This window comes from Sinohyriopsis cumingii, chromosome 4 (genome assembly GCF_028554795.1).
Source record: "Sinohyriopsis cumingii isolate HCF-2022 chromosome 4, ASM2855479v2, whole genome shotgun sequence".
Lineage (NCBI taxonomy): Eukaryota > Metazoa > Mollusca > Bivalvia > Unionida > Unionidae > Sinohyriopsis > Sinohyriopsis cumingii.
Genome location: NC_142964.1, coordinates 122,644,025 through 122,666,165, shown reverse-complemented (window position 1 = coordinate 122,666,165; position 22,141 = coordinate 122,644,025). Strand labels below are relative to the sequence as shown.

Below are 22,141 nucleotides of genomic sequence, written 5' to 3'. Positions count from 1 at the left end.
CCAAACTAATTTTAGATACATTCAAAACTTCGTAATATTAATATTGTTGTGTTCTTATCTCATTCTTTAAGATTTCTTCCTCACCTTTCTTGCTAGACTCTCATACACTCCTCCGTTGCACAGTTCAATAGAAGATCAATTAAACACAAGGATGGAAATCAGAAAATGGCAATAACATCAGCTTTACATACAAGTATCTATTATAAGTATCGGAAATAAAAGGTCTCTGCTCTTTTCTTTTATACAAATCAATACCAGAATCGAAAACAACCTTATCGTTTTAGGTGGCTAAGATTTTGTTTAGTGCACTGAAAGGACCTTATCGTGCACCATCCTGTCTAATGAGCCAACTTGTTGATTAAGAGCTAAAAAGATACTGATGGCATTGTCCAGGGTGATAGTGTGTACACGATAACTATCATTGTCCCACATTTGTTTCATTTTTTCACATTTTTGTGTTTTCTCTAACGTTTAAGGCCACTTAAATTGACCGGCGTTAGGGAAATAGGAACTTGACAAGACATCAATAAACGAAATAAATTCATGGCATGTAAATCACATATGTGTGTGTGTGTTTCGTCTTTATTACTGTTAATGTCTCCTAAGAGAAAAGACATTTTGTATGGCTGCGCTGATGGCTCGATAATTTAGTCTGAATCTTATGTTTCATGACATTTCCTGGAGCCCCTCAATGATCCATTGGGACGGTGAGCGAAATAACTTAGTATTTCCTCAGGAAGAATATTGCCCTAGTGTGCATGGAAAGTAAATGCACTAACAGTGGCTCGTATTACAATTCAATACCTTTAAGTCACAAGTAAAAATTAAGTATAGTTAGGCACCATCATATTTCTTACCTTACTATGTAGATTTTAAAGAAATTATAATGCATTTTAATTTTAAGACTGTGATCAGTGACATTAAAATCTGTGTTAGTTTTATACGATATGTAGTAACAAAACTTGAGAAGTGTCTTTATTGTCTGTTTACAGATGTAAAAAATTGTTCCTGACACACAGGAACTGTTCTTGTTTGCCTACAGTGGTACAGAAGTGCTCCAGACAATCAAGAACATTTTTCTGTTTACAGCTGTATAAAATTGTTCCTGACACATAGGGACATTGCCAATAAACCTCAGGACATAGCCGTAAAGATCATATATTTCATCATCCATGGCTTTTATCGAACGTCACAAACAGAACATATTACCACGGGTGTTAAAAATGGTTTGATGTTAATTCAGAATCAATGAGAACAACTAGAATAACTTGTCTTCCTATATTTCGATATCAGGACATTGATTCTATTTTTGACTCGTTGTGCTCAGTTATTTCTGTTACATAGAAATATACATGTCAGTGTTAGATTATATCCTTTTTATAAGTAATGGAAGGAAACTTTCGCGCCGCGATTGCGTCACTGCTTTTCTTAATTATGTAAATATTAACCATCCTACGTCGAAAAACCATTTGGCGCTTGTTTGTCTTCAATTATGTATTGTTGATAATAACATTCCAGAAATACACGAGGACAATATATCATTTACGCTTATGTTAATCATTTCCTGTGAAATATCTTTACTAAAGGTTATTAGCACAATTTAGACATAATTAGACGACAAATTAATGTTAAGTAGCCATTATTGTACTCAGAAAGGAGGATAAGAGGGATCGGTATCATATTCACATCCTATAATATGGGTGAATGACATTGCTAAAGCAGAGATAACGTTATATGATTCTCAACAGCTTTAAACGCAAGGAGATATATTAGGGAAATCGAGGAAATGGATATTAATGCCGCATTTAGCCAATCTTCGTGTTATTTAACGATTGATAAATAAAAGGGACATAAAATAAATAAAATAAGACAAAATGATGTTCATTCTTCTGAAAATAATTTGCAATGTGTCGATGCGATCCAGACTATTTCAATTACGATCAATTTATTCTTTTCGACAGTGATAGAACGAAAATAAGTGCATGAACAATAAATAGTTATTTTCAGAAATAAGATAAACGGACGTGAGAAGATAACCTAAATGAGAAAACCCCATTTTTAAAAATGCTGAACAAAATAATATAGATTTACTTTTTACATTATACATTTATACCAACATCTTTCACCATCTTCAGCTTGATATTTTCCGCCATGTGTATCTTTTCTTAGTAAGTAAGACAACAGTGAACGATATAGAATGTTTAGGTTTTAATTCGTTGCCTCATGGACAGGACCTATTTACATTTTGTTTTCCATTAATTTCATTTGATTTCGTTTTTGGTTTGGTTTTCTTCCCACAAATATCATAAAAATATGGGATTTTATTTATCAGCTGAATTTATATCTCAGTCTGTACTGAACATCTCACATTCAAAGGTTGTATGATAAATTAATCGTTTGTAATTGTTTGTAAATGATGTTAAAAATGTGCAGTATTTCTATACATTGATCATAGTTTTTAACAAAGCGGCCATAAATGACAACGAATTGTGGCATGACAAGGCGATGATAAACGACAACGAACTGTGGCATGACAAGGCGATGATAAACGACAACAAATTGTGGCATGACAAGGCGATGATAAACGACAACAAATTGTGGCATGACAAGGCGATGATAAAAGACAACAAATTGTGGCATGACAAGGCGATGATAATCAACAACGAATTGTGGCACGACAAGGCGATGATAAACGACAACAAATTGTGGCATGACAAGGCGATGATGAAAGACAACAAAATTGTGGCATGACAAGGCGATGATAAAAGACAACCAATTGTGGCATGACAAGGCGATGATAATCAACAACGAATTGTGGCACGACAAGGCGATGATAAACGACAACGAATTGTGGCATGACAAGGTGATGATAAAAGACAACAAATTGTGGCATGACAAGGCGATGATAATCAACAATGAAGTGTGGCACGACAAGGCGACAATAAACGACAACAAATTGTGGCATGACAAGGCGATGATAAACGACAACAAATTGTTTCATGACAAGGCGATGGTTAACGACAACAAATTGTGGCATGACAAGGCGATGATAAACGTCAACAAATTGTGGCATGACAAGGCGATGATAAACGACAACGAATTGTGGCATGACAAGGCGATGATAAACGACAACGATTTGTGGCATGACAAGGCGATGATAAACGACAACAAATTGTGGCATGACAAGGCGATGATAACCGACAACAAATTGTGGCATGACAAGGCGATGATAAACGACAACGAATTGTGGAATGACAAGGCGATGATAAACGACAAAAAATTTGTGGCATGACAAGGCGATGATAAACGACAACAAATTGTGGCATGACAAGGCGATGATAAACGACAACAAACTGTGGCATGACAAGGCGATGATAAACGACAACAAATTGTGGCATGACAAGGCGATGATAAACGACAACAAATTGTGGCATGACAAGGCGATGATAAGCAACAACGAATTGTGGCACGACAAGGTGATGATAAACGACAACAAATTGTGGCATGACAAGGCGATGATAAACGACAACGAATTGTGGCATGACAAGGCGATGATAAACGACAACGAATTGTGGCACGACAAGGCGATGATAAACGACAACAAACTGTGGCAAGACAAGGCGATGGTAAAAGACGACAAAATAGTGGCATGACAAGGCGATGATAAAAGACAACAAATTGTGGCATGACAAGGCGATGAGAATCAACAACGAATTGTGGAACGACAAGGCGATGATAAACGACACCAAATTGTGGCATGACAAGGCGATGATAATCAACAACGAATTGTGACACGACAAGGCGATGATAAACGACAACAAATTGTGGCATGACAAGGCGATGATTAAAGACAACAAATTGTGGCATGACAAGGCGATGATAAACGACAACAAATTGTGGCATGGCAAGGCGATGATAAACGACAACGAATTGTGGCACGACAGTCGATGATAAACGACAACGAATTGTGGGACGACAAGGCGATGATAAACGACAACGAATTGTGGCATTACAAGGCCATGATAAAAGACAACAAATTGTGGCATGACAAGGCGATGATAAAAGACAACAAATTGTGGCATGACAAGGCGATGATAATCAACAACGAATTGTGGCACGACAAGGCGATGATAAACGACAACAAATTGTGGCATGACAAGGCGATGATGAAAGACAACAAAATTGTGGCATGACAAGGCGATGATAAAAGACAACCAATTGTGGCATGACAAGGCGATGATAAACGACAACGAATTGTGGCACGACAAGGCGATGATAAACGACAACAAACTGTGGCAAGACAAGGCGATGGTAAAAGACGACAAAATAGTGGCATGACAAGGCGATGATAAAAGACAACAAATTGTGGCATGACAAGGCGATGATAATCAACAACGAATTGTGGAACGACAAGGCGATGATCAACGACAACACATTGTGGCATGACAAGGCGATGATAAAAGACAACAAAATTGTGGCATGACAAGGCGATGATAAAAGACAACAAATTGTGGCATGACAAGGCGATGATAAACGACAACAAATTGTGGCACGACAAGGCGATGATAAACGACAACAAATTGTGGCATGACAAGGCGATGATAATCAACAACGAATTGTGACACGACAAGGCGATGATAAACGACAACAAATTGTGGCATGACAAGGCGATGATTAAAGACAACAAATTGTGGCATGACAAGGCGATGATAAACGACAACAAATTGTGGCATGGCAAGGCGATGATAAACGACAACGAATTGTGGCACGACAGTCGATGATAAACGACAACGAATTGTGGGACGACAAGGCGATGATAAACGACAACGAATTGTGGCATTACAAGGCCATGATAAAAGACAACAAATTGTGGCATGACAAGGCGATGATAAAAGACAACAAATTGTGGCATGACAAGGCGATGATAATCAACAACGAATTGTGGCACGACAAGGCGATGATAAACGACAACAAATTGTGGCATGACAAGGCGATGATGAAAGACAACAAAATTGTGGCATGACAAGGCGATGATAAAAGACAACCAATTGTGGCATGACAAGGCGATGATAATCAACAACGAATTGTGGCACGACAAGGCGATGATAAACGACAACGAATTGTGGCATGACAAGGTGATGATAAAAGACAACAAATTGTGGCATGACAAGGCGATGATAATCAACAATGAAGTGTGGCACGACAAGGCGACAATAAACGACAACAAATTGTGGCATGACAAGGCGATGATAAACGACAACAAATTGTTTCATGACAAGGCGATGGTTAACGACAACAAATTGTGGCATGACAAGGCGATGATAAACGTCAACAAATTGTGGCATGACAAGGCGATGATAAACGACAACGAATTGTGGCATGACAAGGCGATGATAAACGACAACGATTTGTGGCATGACAAGGCGATGATAAACGACAACAAATTGTGGCATGACAAGGCGATGATAAACGACAACAAATTGTGGCATGACAAGGCGATGATAAACGACAACGAACTGTGGCATGACAAGGCGATGATAAACGACAACAAATTGTGGCATGACAAGGCGATGATAAACGACAACGAATTGTGGCATGACAAGGCGATGATAAACGACAACAAATTGTGGCATGACAAGGCGATGATAAACGACAACGAATTGTGGCATGACAAGGCGATGATAAACGACAACGAATTGTGGCATGACAAGGCGATGATAAACGACAACAAATTGTGGCATGACAAGGCGATGATAAACGACAACGAATTGTGGCATGACAAGGCGATGATAAACGACAACGAATTGTGGCATGACAAGGCGATGATAAACGACAACAAATTGTGGCATGACAAGGCGATGATAAACGTCAACAAATTGTGGCATGACAAGGCGATGATAATCAACAACGAGTTGTGGCACGACAAGGCGATGATAAACGACAACAAATTGCGGCATGACAAGGCGATGATACACGACAACTAATTGTGGCATGACAAGGCGACAATAAAAGACAACAAATTGTGGTATGACAAGGCGATGATAATCAACAACGAATTGTGGCACGACAAGGCGATGATAAACGACAACAAATTGTGGCATGACAAGGCGATGATAATCAACAACGAATTGTGGCACGACAAGGCGATGATAAACGACAACGAATTGTGGCATGACAAGGCGATGATAAAAGACAACAAATTGTGGCATGTCAAGGCGATGATAAAAGACAACAAATTGTATCATGACAAGGCGATGATAAACGACAACAAATTGTGGCATGACAAGGCGATGGTAAAAGATAACAAACTGTGGCATGACAAGGCTATGACACACGACAACTAATTGTGGCATGACAAGGCGACAATAAACGACAACAAATTGTAGCATGACAAGGCGATGATAAACGACAACGAATTGTGACATGACAAGACGACAGCATTTCTTGGTTTAGATGGACATTAATTTTGTCTCGGGCTTGCATTACTACTCAAAGTCAAGTGACCATTTTGAAATATGACATACTCTGGTTTTGAAATATTTAGCTTTTCACTGAAAATATTGTGGCTATTCCATGTTGAAATTAAATTCCAAATCTGAGTACGTTTTAAGGTATCATGTTTATAGTAAATTGCATGCTCTGTCTGTTCTCCTTTTAAGGTATCAGGCACGAGTCCTTCCTCTGCCAAACCCAAACCGTGTATAATAAGATATACGGGGGCCTAACCATGCAAAATTGGCTATATCAGTATAGGAGTCTAACCATAAAAAATGGGCTACATCAATATAGGAGTCTAACCGTGCAATACCAGGTTCAACCAATACAGGAGTCTAACCATACTCTACCAACTCATGGATCTAACCATGCAATACCAGACTTTACGGATACATGGATATAAGCGTGCAATACAATGCTCCACCAAGACATGGATCTAACCGTGCAAAAGATGGGTCTAACCATGAAATACAGGCTTGGTTTAACTTGCTTTGATCTGCTTTTATTTGATGTTATTTCAAAGTATACCGTGACCAAATTTTGCCTTAACGTCGGGGATCTAATACTGTATCCAAATGGTACGTGTTTCCTCCTTCGACGTAAGCATGTATGACATTAAAGACTTTGAGACAAATGACTCGGAACATCTGTGTAATCTACGACGTTGTACTCGACGAAATCATAGTACACAATTATCAAATTTGGTCCTTCATTCAGTTAGATAGGATATCGAACGTATTTGCAGAATCCTTAGTTGTTGTGAATGTCTTTTGAATGTTGTGCTATGTTCGTGGTTCTACCAAGAATAGCAAAGAAACCGGAACAAATTTGATTGACAACTTTTGGGCGTTAGAAGAAAAAAAAAACATTACAAAGATGGTAAATTGGTATAAACTGGTATTAGATTTATAATCTATACATTTTGGCGAACTTTATCCAGAGTTTTGCCAACCTGATCGTTAAAAATTGCTAAAATCGTTTCGACGAGATGTTGAGCTTTAAAATGAGGATTCGATGATGGGGATTTGGCGTCGTAATAAATTTGATCATTTTTGTCCAAGTGTTCTTCAACTTCGTTGAATATTTCGAACAGGAATGATGTTTAACCTTAAAAGAAACGTTTGACTTGGGTGGAGTGACTGATTTCTACGAATGCCATTTCCCAACGTGCTGCATGGTCTAGTTGTATGGACTGGGGTATTTTGGTTGTGCATCAACACAATTTGTTGTTGGATAACACATCCATAAAACTATCAGTGGGTAATGTTAAATAAAATAGTTGTTTGTAGTTCGATGATTCTGGTGTCCTTACTCATTGTCAAAGAATGATCCTCCAAATATGTTTCTGTCTCTTTAATTAGAAGAAGTAATTGCCGATGTTGTTGTTACTGTCGTTCTATTTAACACAATGAGTGGGAAGAATATGGCTGATGCGAAAAATAGTCTACGATTGTTTGTATCCTTGTTACAAAGTTACATTTTCAATGGCTGCAAAGAGGACTCGATCTCCACAAAGATTTGGCAAAAAAGACGATTTGATTTTAGGGACACTTTCTCTACTCCACACCCAGAGACCTCTGAGAATGTGAGGTAACTGAGGTGTTTAACGGCATGGTGGTCATTTGCGTCCATCATTGGCATGGAACTAAAGTTCATTTTCGTCCTTCCAAAAGTAAAAGTATTATCTTATTCCTAATATGGTTCAGTTTGTAATGTTCACCTTATTGATCCTACTAAATGAGGTGCAGCAATCAATCCTAACAAAGAAGCAGTCAGTTTTAATAAGTGTCCTAGAAACATGGCTAGCAATCTTCATCGTTGGAGAAGCAGAGTACATATGCGCGCTAGAGCAGTAGTGCCTGTCTTTCCGGTAGATGCTTTATCTTGAAACTTCTCCTCTTGGTGCGTCTTTACTTCTTTTTGTCAGAGTGTGATCCTGCTGCACCACCAACACCAACACAAGTACTTTCTCGTTTCTGCTTGGTCTGCTGTATTTTTGATGATTTGGTTGCTATAGATCTGGTACTATGGTCCCATTTCAAAAGGTAACAACGAAATAATAGCACGTCCTAAAGAGACACTTCTGCCAGGTTTCAACATGATTTGCTTTTTTGAGTATTGATTCTTGGATTTTCCAGTTGGGACGAGGATAGTTTATGTTTCAAGAAGAGGACAAACACGTTTGGTTTCATGTGCTATGTGAATGACACCTTGCAGTAACTGACGAGCTCCCAAAGCGAACCATATGCCTTCTTGGAGGCTTCATTCTAAACTGTATGTAGGTGTTTGGTATACATTGAACGAGTAAACTTGACAGGAGGATAGAATTGAAAGTATAATAGGTTGAATACTATTAGAAACAAAGAAGAGAAGGATGATTCTTATAGATTTTCTTTTTGAGATAGACGCAAAGGTTGGCGTGTCAATAACAGAATATGCTTTACACCAGTTGTGTAACTGGTACGAAATCTCAAATAATCAGGAGTGGTAGGTTTTAAGTCGATGAGTAAACAAGCTTATGGTGATCGAGTGGTATCAGCACACCATTAATAGAGCCAAGTGGTATCAGCACACCATTAATAGAGCCAAGTGGTATCAGCACACCATTAATAGAGCTAAGTGGTATCAGCATACCATTAATAGATTCAAGCCGTAAATCGGTTTGTTTCCAACATGCTATATACACTTATTGGAAAGAATAAAGAGTAGATCAAGTGCAACGATTGTCTTTCTTGCGTGGAGGTAAAACGTGTGTAATGTTAATAGTCGCTTTTCCGTCGATGATGTCAAACCAATCTCTTGTTTGGCAAGCTTCATGACTTTTGTCCAAGATTTTAAAAGAAGTTAATTCTGTGTGGGTGATTGCTACCAAGGCAATCGATGTACGTAAAAACGTCTGTGTCAAAATAAAGCACTCCATCTTATTACAGTTGTAAACGGGCATTGACTATCAGGGTTGCTGCAATAATGACAATTCCAAACTCGTCGTGGGTGCAACCTCTGTTAATTCTTCTTAATTTACAAAATTCAAAATCTACATGTTTCGTGTGTTGTCCTTTATCGCCCACGAGTTCAAAGCATCGGCTTGGATCTATTTCGTGATTCGTCTTAGGAAATATCGGATGTTGCGCTAGCATGATTTTAGCAAGCGATCGCCTTCATTAGACCTTTTGCACATGTTACAAAGTGTTGCCTTCTAATGATCGGTACTGTTTTTTGAATGTCTCCTTGTTTTAGTTATTTTTTTAATTCTGACACCAAAACGGATAGCCGCAAGATTCTTGTTTCAAATTTAGAAACTCGTTGACGTAGAAGGGAAAAATTCATGTGACCGAAATATCGAACTTTCGCTATTGACCTTTGGTAACAAAGTGTCAAATTTCAGACACTTATAACAAGCAGCATCCGCGATCGAGAGCTATTCGACATTCACCCACCTTCCTCTCATGACTGGTACTTGATTCTTTTGACGACAACGCTGCTCTTGATTACACTATTCAGTACAAGTACGCCAGAAAGGAAAATCCGCTTTCCTTGCCAATGTTGTGGTAAAACAGAATGGTATAAATTCATAGAAGGTAACACTATGCATTGATCAAACCTTGGTATTGGCGAATGTGTGTTATACATCGATGTTATCTGTCACAATTGCAGGGTAACCAGTAGGAAATCAAGCATATTTGCAAACGCAGGCTGCATTTGACATATATTGATGTGCTTGATGTCTTCTCCTAGAGATTCATCCACGCCATTTAATTTATAGTTTCTTCTTATAGGCATTAAACAATAAGAAAAAATGTGGCATAAGGTAAATTGACTGCAGTGTAGTTCATAGTTCCTTTATAAAGCCATAAACTAAACCTCGAAACCAACTTGAACCTGCTCTGTTGTTTATACAGAGTAAACCTTAAACGCCAGCTTCAAACCTTAAATTTTCCACATAAATTACACAGCAAAAGTAAATAAGTAAAATAAGTTTGAAAAGTGTTAATTCAGCCAGACATATAATGATGAACAAACATTACTGAAATTTAAATGCATAGTTATTTCATATGAGCCGTAGCCCGAACCTTATAATATACTTTAACCTGTTCTTTACATCTACGAATGCCAGTGCAGACACCGACGAAGGCAGAGTCATACCATAGGTTCTCCTCTACAGGCGAGATAAATTTAAGTAATTTCAGATTTATGTCTATGCTCTCTCTAGCAATCCATCTTATTAATAATATGAGTGGCTTGGTCAGCTAATGGATTTAAAATTACGCTGTTGGTTTACATGTAGCGCCACTTGAGGGCCATAGCGGAAATGTTATTCTAGAAATGTCTGAAAAACTAACATACGGGGGGAGGTGCGTTATTGTGTCATACGGGAAATATACTGTTAATCTGGGAGTTGTTACAGACGGTTTAATCGTTAACAAATGTATAGGTTCAAATGAGAATTTAACATCTTATGTCACGTGTTTAGGCTCGAATAAACAGTAACACAAGAAAGAGTGAAAACAGCAAGCATGAAAAAATAGAATGATTTATTTCCCTGAAAAATTTCTATGAAAATGAAAAAATATAGAATCAAATCCAAAAATAATCCAAGAATTATTCACGTGTAAAATCTTTGAAGTCCTAAAAACCAAATGTTCTACTGATTTCACATTCGAATCCCGAAGAAGAATCCAAGATGGAAGACGATGACATATGCTGTAACCTGCAGTGTTGAAGTCTACAGTTCCTTGTAGAAACATGAATTATCATTTTGGAAAACTGAATACTTTTTTATAAGAACTGTCCTTGTTCAAGAAATCTACATGAGCACACGTATTTTCCAGGGAAAAAGAATTAATCCTTTTGAATCGAAGTAATTTTGAAATAACTCCAATCCAAGTAATTTGAAATAACTCCAAACAGCACAACATACAAGTTCCAGTGTAAGAAAAAGCCTAGCTAACTGAGACTATGTCTCCAAAACAAAGGTAATATCGTATTGTAAAACGCAGAAAGGGAGTCACGTGATCATGTTCCACAACTTCATCGAAATTATGAGATTGTTAAAGATCACGTACACCCAGTGTGGCCCTCACTAAAACCAATCATTTTACTCTAAGAAATCAAATAAAAAATTGTTTACATCCTAAACACGTAGTTCCATCATGACCTCGAAAACAACCAATCATTTTAAATAAAAATAGAACTTGTTTACGTGGTTGCTACAAATTTTGAATCAAGGTCGAGATCTATATCAACATTTGGTGTTCATAAAACGAACAGTCAAGGTCAAACTATTTTCTGAAAAAGTAACATCTCTAGTGAACAAATTTACATTACAATATCATGCAATGAAAAAAAAATCTGACAAACAATTAAATTGAAATAAATATATATTAAATCAGATATAAGTAAATCAAATATACATAACAAACATGTAAGAAATGTAGAGGGTGAAACTGTATGGAGTCAGAATAAATTAGGGTTAAATCTACTTTCAAACACACCACATTTCAGTACTTTCCAAAGTACCATTGTTTGATTACATTCCATCACAATTTTGTTATTATCCACAACCTGCTTTTATGATTGCTGCCAAATACACAGTTTTGAGTACTATTTTGAGTTTTGATTACAATCCAATAACCCGCACGATACTATCCAAAACGTCTTGAATAGTGACCAGTACTTAGATGTTTATAATGGAGGGTTATTATGTACAAAAGTGGCATGAAATACACAAACTATCATATATAAGCAAGCAGCGGTAGGCGTGTTCGTAGATACACTATACCCACAAACGTACTATCACACAAAAGAAGGGAAAATGGTCTTAAGATTAAACTGGGATGTGAACAAAGATATACACAAACATGAAAACAAACAACACATCACGTGACTATGAGGTTGAGTAGCATGTACGATTTTGAACAGATTTGGGTGTCCCTTTTCAGCACAAAAGGACTGGTTAGTCCTTCTCGTACTGTCTAAATGCAAAAGCTTTTAGGTCTGTGAAACCATGTCTTTCTCTTTTGTTGGTGTTTGTGTTTTTTCTACCAAAAAAGTAGACAAATATTTGGAAATACAAATTTGAATGAGATTCACATATTTAATTTCTAATCTTACTTGTTTGGTATAATTGTTTGTATTTGGAGTTTGAACACCCCTCCCTTCAGATGCTGAGCAAATTATCTTGCCTTTACTCATCATTGCTAGAATTTTTAAAATAAAGAGACTTTTTGCTCCCTAGTCAAAGGGGGATCATTATTCATTTGTCCCCATTGCTGATGCTATAGTTTGTGCCTTCGTTTCTTGCATTTTTTATCTTGTGTTTGTGTTAAAGGAAGTGTCTATTTAGATGATACCATTGAGGTATCCTAAATTAACTATCTTCCTATTCATTTTCGCAGATAAAACAAGGAGATAAACAAAAATTCAAGGAATCAGTAACCCGAAATAAAATTTCAGTAAGGTTTAAGTGTGCTATTTATTTATGCATGCGTGTTTTGCACTATTTTGTTCCAAAGTGGATGTTTTGTGATTAGTGTCTTTGAGTTATTTTGGTATTAGTTTTCTGTTATTAGGTCTCGTTGTACTCTTTCGTAGACATTGACTAGCGTTTGCAGTGAATTCTTTTTTAAAGCTTGGATATCTTTTTAATAATTTTAAATTCTTGTCAAAATGTCATATCAAACGGTGTAACTCGTACCACTTTAATAAGGTATCTACCTTGTTTGTTATTCCATTTACATTGTAAGAGAGAATCTTATGTTCTGGGTCCATTTCTGTTTCTTGTAGTTGTATTTAACAAACTAGTTTTAGCATATTATTTTTCCGTGCTATATGTTACTGTAACAATGTGAATTTTGTATGATGTTATTGTAACACATAACCGATTTAATCTTGCCGCGGTCAATGTGACATTAAACAAATTAAACTGACTAATTTGTTAGATTGCATAATTAGTCACTAAACCGCGTTGGTTTTAACATACCTGGTTTGGGCGTCATTGATTTTTAATTGGGATAATGGTAGAATGTGTTTTATCGGTATAAACAGAACAGCTAATTGCATTTTGGGATGTAATTTTATTTCTACGAGAAAGTGTATCCGTCATATGACATATGACATGTTCAATTTCATTTTGTTGATATAATTGATTAAATTGTTATATTCTCCATACGGGGGATCTTGTTGTTCTATTCTATATCTCTGCTCAGATCTCTATTTATTCCACCCATTAATTAGATTTTCTTTTATTATTTACTCGATCTGTACAATGCCACATGACAATTACCAATTGGTTTCTTATATGTTGTTCAGTATTTCTTTTGCCCTTATTTCCAGAGTTGTTTCTACCCGCATCTTTTCGAGTTGTCTTGAGAACAGATGACGCAACTGGCTAACGTACCTTATATTAAGACTAGGATCGCATTTAAACAGCTTCGGATTTTTAACCAATCAGAATGCGTGTCACATACATTAGTCTGAAAGAGTTGTCTCTCTTCCAATTAGAAGACAGCGGACACATGATGCCACAATCAATATATAAATTGTAATAGTTCGAATACAATATCAATAGCTGATTAAAAATTATATATTTTGCTGGCTATAGTGCATCTTCAGATCCTAATATATAATTAGAAGAAGAATTTGTTCAACAACAACACCAGCAAGAGGGAAAAAGAATGCAGAAATGGAAGGGGGAAGCTTTAAACAGAAAGAATTATTTAAATACAAAACTGTCAGTCTGTTGTTAGACATGTTTGCAGAGTGCAAACATCTGAGAGAAACATACCAAACTTCCTTTGGCAAACCGTGGAGAAAGATACCTTGACTATCCAAGACTTCGTAACATGCTATGACTCGAAGTTCACAACCACCATGGAGACACCAGCAGCGACAGTGATAATACTAATACCACTACCACATTAGCAGCAGCAGTAGGAATTAGAATAGGCCGTCGAAAAGGTTTATGACAGTTGCAGTTGATGATGTCTTTCTCTCTTGAATTTCTTCACTAGCATGAGGTTTTCTTCTATTTCCTCGTCTTCCGCTTCTCTCGCGTTTTTTTTAAATTTCATTTCTAGGATTGGTTTCTCTGTTTCTGTTGAAAGGTCCTTATCATTCTTAGTATTTCTCTTGGGACACTGATGAAAAATGACCATATTCATGACATGGATAACATGTATCTTTACTTTTAACTCGAGTTTCTCTGGCTTGAGTGGTTTATTTCCTTTGAGTATGTGGTCATTCTGGATCCCACTATCCTATCTGTCTCTCTGTATCTGTCTCTCTGTCTCTCTCTCTCTCTCTGTCTCTGTCTCTGTCTCTCTCTGTCTCTCTGTCTCTGTCTCGCTGTCTCTGTCTCTCTGTCTCTGTCTCTCTGTCTCTGTCTCTCTCTCTCTGTCTCTCTGTCTCTGTCTCTCTGTCTCTGTCTCTGTTGTGAGTATCTGATATTCGTAACATTAGGCTGTTATGACTTCCGTATTAACAAAATGAAAGTGACTGACTATACTCTCTTAGGATGAGCCGGTCTCTATATATGGTATCACGGTACCAATTGTTTTTCCATATACCTCAATGCTAATGTTTTGTGAAATAAATATACTTTCTGTCCTACTTGGGCATGCATGTCACACGCTGTCATATAGAACAATGCTAGATTGTCAATTTGACAATGACATAACCAGGTACTCCATTGCATTTAAGAGAGATAACTCTACTGGAACTAGACAGGGGTAAGAGTTATCTAGTCACAACAAGCACATTTTCAGTCATGTGTACCATATTTTAAAAAAATCATAAAAAATACAAAATATGATCTAGATAGAAATTAACACAAACTCACATGTTGCCAAGAGGCTCAACTTTTTTTTAAGCCAAACAGAAAGTACAAGTCTTACATAATGCACCAATCACAGCTAGTTTTGTTCTTTAATTCTGAATACAATGTTCCATACACCTTAAGCTCCGCCCACCTGGACTTGCGCAATTGGTACCGTTATACCTATAGCAAACCTTAATTTTTCCAATAATCTGTGAAATAGTTCAGGACTGTATAAGTAACAAATATACTTAGTCTCACTTGTGAAAAACAATTTGATGAGGTACTAACCTATGTCTTATATGAATGTGTATAGAAATGTCATTGAGCTGTTTGAACTATTGTTTTCATACTTTTGCTTCACCATCAAAATCATCTTTTGAAATAAAATGAATTCTTTCAACTATGAGTTGTATCTTATTCATATCAGCAATTATTGAACTTCACATAGGTGATATGGGATAAATCACATTATATCATATTATGTAATAACTAGGTCAAAGGTCAATGTACCAAATAGTATGCACCTGTCCTACTTCAAAATGTACAATTCACCTAAAAGAAAGGAATTTATATTTGTTTGGTAGGTGCAGAACTTAACATCAGAGACAGGTGGACATGACCCAATCTTATTATAAAGTATAAGCTTTGACCACTTTACACTATCTACAGATACAAGAGGTCACTAACCACCAGTCCTCACACAAAGGTCCACCTACCCATCCTCTTTGTAACACAAATAGTAAGCTTTCCTCCTTTGTAATGTGAATAAAATTGTTTCAATAAGCCAGTCAGTCACCAAATATAGTAAATCGCAGCTTCTAAGTGGTTATGTTTGGATTGGGAGGTGAAATTAGGGGAATAAAATACAGAAAAATGCCAAATATAAACACTAAGTATAGCACATCAAATGGAGTTAAAAACAGGAGGAAAGTGTTTATCTAAAAGGGAGAGGTAGCTTATGATAAAGGAATTAAAGGTGGCAAAATCAGCAATGCGAAAAATGAGAAGTGAAAGTTTGATGACCTTACCTTGGACAAATATATGGGGCAGGGCCCAACAGGTCCAAGGACAGCCCAAAGGCAACTGTGCTATAACATCCCTTACAGGACCCAAATTTCAAGTGAAGTTGTGTTCATTTCCATCTAATATAAAAGGGTGAATAATTTAGATAATATAGATACATATAAAGTATATTTCTTCTACATAAGAATTTAATAATAATTGGCATAAGATAGAGAGAAACTTATCTCAGAGCCAAGCAGAACATACCTTATCAGTTTTTAAACTTGTAAACTTTACTGTGAGAAATTATCAAATTGCTTCTACTTACATTTGCATCAAGATTGAGGGCTAATATAATACTTCACAAATCTTCTCTTTATTTTCATAATCAGTCACTGAAAATGTGAGATTTTATTTCCTTGAAATGTTATGACTGGTGTAAGGGAGATAACTGAATGATATACATAAGGTGTGGTAACCTTGAATACATTATCCATGTAATATAGATGAGTTCATCAACAACCTGTATTAACTTCATTGCAATTAAATTATCTCAAAATACATTACTGACAAAGTGAGAACCTAACATTTAGACTCCTATGTTTAGTGGAGACCTCAAGAGTCATGTAATTTTAATTTCTAAGATGACGCAGCTCTTTCATATCACATAGTTCATATTTTCTACAATGCCGGCATGTAGAGTGCAGCCTTCCATAACCATGCAGATATCATCTCATGCCAATTTGGATTCTTGCGATGGGATGCAAAGTTTCAAGAACAGTGTGGATTTGAATGGAATGAATACGCACTGTGTGACTAAAATGGTTATCATTCTGTAATGTTGGACCAAACATGGAAATTCCACAAAAGCAGCTTGACAGAAAGAAATAGGATTAATTGAAAGTCAGTAGTAGATTATAATTGGGCTTATACAAGTGCCAATGGGAAATGCTGACTTAAGGAAACTGTTCTTGTTTGTTGGTATTCACTGCTACTTCAACAAAAGGGAATGCAAGAGAACTGAACTAACTACATGAACAATTTCAAAGCAGGAGAGTGTAAAAAAAAAAGGGACAATTAGAGCAGGACAATTCAAATCAAAATGGGAAGGAATACCAAATCCTTAATAAATTACCTAAAAATTACTCATGCCAGAACATCCCACATGGTACAAGTGATCTATCTACAAGTGTACTTAGAATGTTCTCTATCCTGGTTTATGGCATGCCTTACAAGAACAAGATAGTTGTTTTTGTACACATGATTTTTCATCTTTTGCAGGTACAATAGCCAATATTTGGCCAAAATCAACTATATTATGTTTACATAACTTATTTTGTTGCATGCATTCCAATCTAGGAGGTAACAGCACATACATAAAGGCATCAGGTAACACAAGTCTATATCTATCATAGCTATAGTTATCAAAAGTCCCCATCCAAAGCCGTCTTGTGCTATTTTCTAAAGATTTCATACATTTTATTCTTAAAGAACTTTCAATATTTGACCAAAAGTGTTCAGCATACATTTGTTTTCCTACATCAAACTAGTATAGTTCATAAATGCCGCCCACATGTATGCGTTTCTATGGAAACACTGTGAGGCTATTCTTTCCTTTAGGTATCACGGTACCAATTGTTTTTCCATATACCTCAATGCTAATGTTTTGTGAAATAAATATACTTTCTGTCCTACTTGGGCATGCATGTCACACGCTGTCATATAGAACAATGCTAGATTGTCAATTTGACAATGACATAACCAGGTACTCCATTGCATTTAAGAGAGATAACTCTACTGGAACTAGACAGGGGTAAGAGTTATCTAGTCACAACAAGCACATTTTCAGTCATGTGTACCATATTTTAAAAAAATCATAAAAAATACAAAATATGATCTAGATAGAAATTAACACAAACTCACATGTTGCCAAGAGGCTCAACTTTTTTTTAAGCCAAACAGAAAGTACAAGTCTTACATAATGCACCAATCACAGCTAGTTTTGTTCTTTAATTCTGAATACAATGTTCCATACACCTTAAGCTCCGCCCACCTGGACTTGCGCAATTGGTACCGTTATACCATATAGGGAGATAGACGTAACCTAAACAAATTTAATTTGAATCATCTACTGTCATGAACGATCGCACATTTCCAAATAGACACCAGAAGCAAAGCGACTGCGAGATTATGTGTCAGACACATTCTCCAAGAAGTGTTGGCAGAAGTGAATTTGAAAAAGACACGTGTGATCCTTGGCCAACACAATCTACTTCAACCAGAAGACCGAGAGAATCAAGATTAGTTAAGAAAGAAATTTGTTCGGTAACTCCTGAAGAGTATTCTACATTTGATCAACCCATAAAGCTATTTTCAGAAACATTAGAACGACTGTTTACATCTACACTGTTTAATTTATAAATTTCAAGCACCGGTGGTTTTCATGTTTTTGCATGCACTGTTGATAAATTTTTCATAAAGAGTCTTTAGAAAAACGAAAATTAACACACAAGAAACAGCGTTAAAGATTCACAGGAATCTTCTCGTCTTAAGAAAACTGTTCTTTTAAAAGTGCTTGCTAATCCACGCTGTCACTGACTTCCTTCAATGGAATTTTGTGTAACTTTGATGACAGAAGGGGTGGCATGGTAAGCCTTGAAATGTCTCTGTGGTTGATATTGTCTGATCATTTGAGCATTTTAAAACGAATTAGACTTCCTATATCAATCTAATACCATTGATTGAAAATGTGTGCCGTTTCGAACGTAAATTGTTCTTTGTATTTCACCTGAATCTGTAGAAAGTAGTTGTCAATGCCCGGAGATATATTATTAATGTGATCTTCTGATCTGTGCATGTACAGGAATGTCTTCTGACTATTTATGCCCTTTCAAAATAATCAGCATTTTATCACATTTAGACACCAGTGTTTAAAAGATCTATTTCGTTGAGGATTCAGGATGCAGTTGTTCTTTTTGTCATCAGTAACTTTGCAAACCTCACAAACATGAAACTTGTTTGTTATCCATACCAATATGTTATGCACAAGCTCTAGTCTATGTAGATCCTGTTATCAAACGATAATGAAAGTAATTTGCAAAAATTAAAATAGTGTTGCTAATCACTTATAAAAAGTGTTTAATAAAGTTAAAATATATTAATTCCTCATTATTAACTAGGTATATTTCCAACTATGATGTTTTCAGAGGTTAAATGTGATGTAGATAGAATTAAATATAAAATAATGGATATGCGAAAAGTCTGATTCACAGACAGATATGCGAGAATCCTAACTCTTGACAATAGCTAACATATGACAATTCTGAACTACTATTTAGTTTATACTATGGATATTTAGCATTGCTACAACGTTGGGGCTTTGGTCTCTATGAACGTTATATGTGTAATGTTAAAGTGTCCCTATTTTTAGCATGATGGATCTCTATGTACTCCAACGACAAATGCGATATTAAGAATGCTCATAGGTTTAACATTACATTTACTGTCCGATTAGCCGTTTGAAATACCCGTTTATATATTGATATGCTATTTATCATCCAGTTATAAACTATCTAAAACGTCCTTGTGGTGAACATAACCCAGTTATTTCATATATATCACTTAGTTATATACTATCCTACACCCACACTTTACCATCAACACACACATTGGATTGGCCAATACTCAGTTGTTTACTATCCAACACTCACACTATATTATCAATACGACCCTTGAGCGATTAAAACTCTAACGTACTATCCAAAATGCAGTTAGAGCGAATAACACCCAGTAATCTTCGATTCAACACATCCACATTTACTATCGACCATAAGGGGTAGGAATATATACAAACTATACTTTCAAACGCACAGATGTACTATCAATCACAAGGTTAGCCTGGAAATAAAAGGAATGAAATCAAACATGAACACGCGCATATATACACACACAACAACGCTCAAGCCAAAGTAGAAGTGCTTATGCACAACATATCCCCAAATTACTTATATACTATCTCATAAGAGAATAAGGCGGTCACGATATTGTGTGCCTTTGTCTGCTTGCTAGAGTGTGGTCCATTTTATTTTACCTCTGGACTGGCGTTTGAATACGAAGTATTGGGTTTTTCTTTAATTGCATTTTTCTAATTTATATTATCAATTTACTTTATCAAATTTCTTTTTTATTTTCGTTTACAGTTTTCATTTCATTTGATTTATTGTTCACGTTTCGCTTTCGTTTTTCGAATTTGCTCTTCACTTTTCATTTTCTAACTTTCATTTCAATTTTTCAGATCTCATTTTCATTTTCTGATGCTTGGTTTTCGATTTTTTTTCTTGATTTTAATTTTTAATTATTTGTTTTTAATTTTCATTTATTTTAATTTTTAATTTTTAATTTTTCTCTTCTGATTAGTAATTCTCACGTTTCATGTATTAACAAACATATTCAAGATTCACTTTTAAATTTTAGGATGGTGATATTGCTTTGGATAGATACGAGAGAGAGAGACAGACAGACAGACAGAGAGACAGAGAGAGAGTAAACTTTTCGGTTCGAGATTGAGAAAGGTAAGAAGGAAGTAATGTAGTCATCTGTAGACATTATACAGAAATAAAAGAAAGGACCTTATGCATCGTACATGGAGTGTTTGTTCATGCTAAAGAAAGAATATTCTCTCTAGATGTAATATACGAAGGATGGTAGTAGTACTTATACACACTATACATACTAGCATACTCAGTGCCTATACACACTACAGCCACTGACACATTCATAGTGCAATTTTCGTTTTTTTCTTTTTTTTGTGAATACATAGACATACACAGTCCTTTCCAGAACTGCTTAGATATATTCTACAATTATATACTCAAATGCGAGCCAAATAAAACAGAAACAAAATTTCTCCATTATAATACCCTACTTGGGTGACGATATATAGGCATGTTTATGAATATAGAGTGTGTAATCAATGCGATTGTTTCGAGCATCTGATGCACCATTTAGGAAAAAAGTTTTCAACATTTGAGATTTTGTTAGCATTGAATAAACAAATATATAAATTGGAAGATATAAGCCAAGAAGTGTCAAAAGGAAGTTTTCTTTCTCTTTGACTGAGTAACAACGAGTGACCGAGAAAAGGATGACGTGTACAATATTGAATGAATTGTCAATCGAACATTAATTTTAATTTTTGTACAGCTGATTCACAAGTCATCTCCTACTGAAGGAAGTCGAAGTTAGGAACACAATTACATCTTTTCTCTGAGTTTATCCTGTCAAGACCTTCAAAGCAGGAATACTTCCATGTGCACTTTTGAACAAGAAGATAAACAATTGTGAATGGTCACCCAGTCCTACCTTGAAATATACAGACAGTAAAACAGACCACAGTAGCCTCGCCAACGCAAGTCGCAACAACAATTCTTAAGATCTAAACAACAGCAGTCCTTATCTAGAGTCCCGTTTATGATGAAGAAGGAAACACATCCTCGTCATCTTCTTGTCAGTATATCGTAGTCTGACAGTGTCAACACTGGTATAAAACGAGATCCTATATTTTCTAAAGGAAAACTCGGTGAAACTACCTATTTGAAAACGATTCTCAGGTAATTTGATACAGATGTAACTTGGATAACGACAGCGAAGGCATGGTATAGGAGATTTGTTAAAATTAGTGTTCGCACCATAGGACCCATCTTAAAACCGATTGTGACTCGATGATTGCATACTTTAAAAGATGCTGTTTTGACTCAGGGAAAGGAGTTTCTCTAATACGTGCTTGTCGACCAAGAAAGTCATCAAGAGCCATGACGAAAGCAAAAACAA

General features: G+C 36.1%; 1 long non-coding RNA gene across 1 annotated transcript in view; it reads left to right on the top strand.

Annotated features, from left to right (window-relative positions):
• LOC149802030 (uncharacterized) overlaps positions 1-20,997 on the top strand; it is a 219,439-nt gene extending 198,442 nt beyond the window's left edge. Inside the window, exon 3 of the long non-coding RNA XR_016420495.1 lies at positions 20,786-20,997. This is a non-coding gene — a long non-coding RNA (uncharacterized LOC149802030). The remainder of the gene's footprint in view (positions 1-20,785) is intronic.
• The last annotated feature ends 1,144 nt before the right edge of the window (positions 20,998-22,141 follow it).